Source organism: Athene cunicularia (genome assembly GCF_003259725.1).
Source record: "Athene cunicularia isolate RWA chromosome 10 unlocalized genomic scaffold, athCun1 chr10_part1, whole genome shotgun sequence".
NCBI classification, from domain to species: Eukaryota; Metazoa; Chordata; class Aves; order Strigiformes; family Strigidae; genus Athene; species Athene cunicularia.
The window spans coordinates 6824720-6826033 of NW_020799112.1; the positions used below are offsets into that span (position 1 = coordinate 6824720).

The 1314-nt window shown below is 32.6% G+C and overlaps 1 protein-coding gene across 1 annotated transcript in view; it reads left to right on the forward strand.

Annotated features, from left to right (window-relative positions):
- The first annotated feature begins 354 nt into the window (after nt 1–354).
- Nucleotides 355–1314, forward strand: part of LOC113484136 (leucine-rich repeat-containing protein 49-like) — a 34757-nt gene continuing 33797 nt past the window's right edge. The window contains exon 1 of the mRNA XM_026856334.1: nt 355–402. The gene's annotated coding sequence lies outside the window, so the exon portion shown is untranslated. The remainder of the gene's footprint in view (nt 403–1314) is intronic.

The window sequence follows — 1314 nt, forward strand, 5'->3', positions numbered from 1 at the left end:
ATTTCTGATGGTAAGGAAGCAAGTGTTGACTGATTTTACTGCACTATGACTAGTAAGATATTAGTGAATACTCTAGTAGACTGTAGCTTGTTTTCAGCAATTTGTGACATTATCATGGTTTAGAAAAATACATAAGCATACCATTGTATTAATTTGATTGTTCATGTATACTTGTTTTAAAAAATATGTGCTACACTTATCTGTTGTATATCTGTATAAACCACAGTATGCACGTTTATAATTATACCTCTTTCACAGATTACTAAAATAGAAAACATCGGTCATTTGAGTGAACTGAGAGTGTTAAACCTTGCCAGAAACCTACTAACGATTGTAGAAAATCTTAATGGACTGGATTCACTTACAGAGCTCAACCTTCGTCATAATCAAGTCTCTGCTATAGTAAGGAAGAAAACTCTTTGTCTTTTTATCTTTGACTTTTTTTCTTTGTTTTCAACAAAATGCAGTGTTACTGTAACTTGTTTAGACCATATCAACTTTTCAGATTTGTCAAATCTTGTATTTTCCCCTATTGTGTTGCTTATGTTGTTCTGCTGCAATACTTCTACAACATAAAGGTGAAACAAACAGCAATTTATTTTTGGTGTTCTTTTGATTAAATGTGATAAGTGGGGTTGGACTGGATGACCTTTAAAGGTCCCTTCCAACCCAAACTGTTCTGTGATTCTGTGATGACTTGTAGTAATTAAAATCTTGATAGCTCATGATGGTTCTCCAGGGGGAGAAAAAAGATTCTGAAGCATTGTGGTTCTAACATACAAATTTAGTTACTTTCTTCCATACAAGTTTGTTTCCTAGAAACAAACCCTCTCTTAATTTCTGTAGCTTGGCTAAGCAGTCAGACCATCTTAAATTTCATCTCCTTATGAATATTTCTGGGGCAAATGCAGAGAAAACAGGTATTGATCTTAAAAGCAGAATTTCCTAATTAAAGCTTTAACCTAACATTGTAATTCTTTATGTTTTATAAAGTAAAGTTTTTAACTTTGTTATTTATGAGTTGTAGTTCAGGTATGGCAAATCGATTATTTGAAGAAGTGCTTTTTAATATAATACAGTAAGTCTACTTAAATAGCTATATTTTTTCTGGTCCTCATAATTTCTTTAGTTCATGGTCTTCTATTGCTGCTGAGCCTTTCCTTTCTTGAATTTCTTCTACTTGCCATATATGAATTGTTATTACACTTCAAGAATAAGAAATTTCCAGTCATTGCTGATTCTGTTACTGTACCTTCCCCCTGCATCATGTTGCCTAGAATTCTCTTCCTTGATTGTAGCTTCTGCTTTTTAATT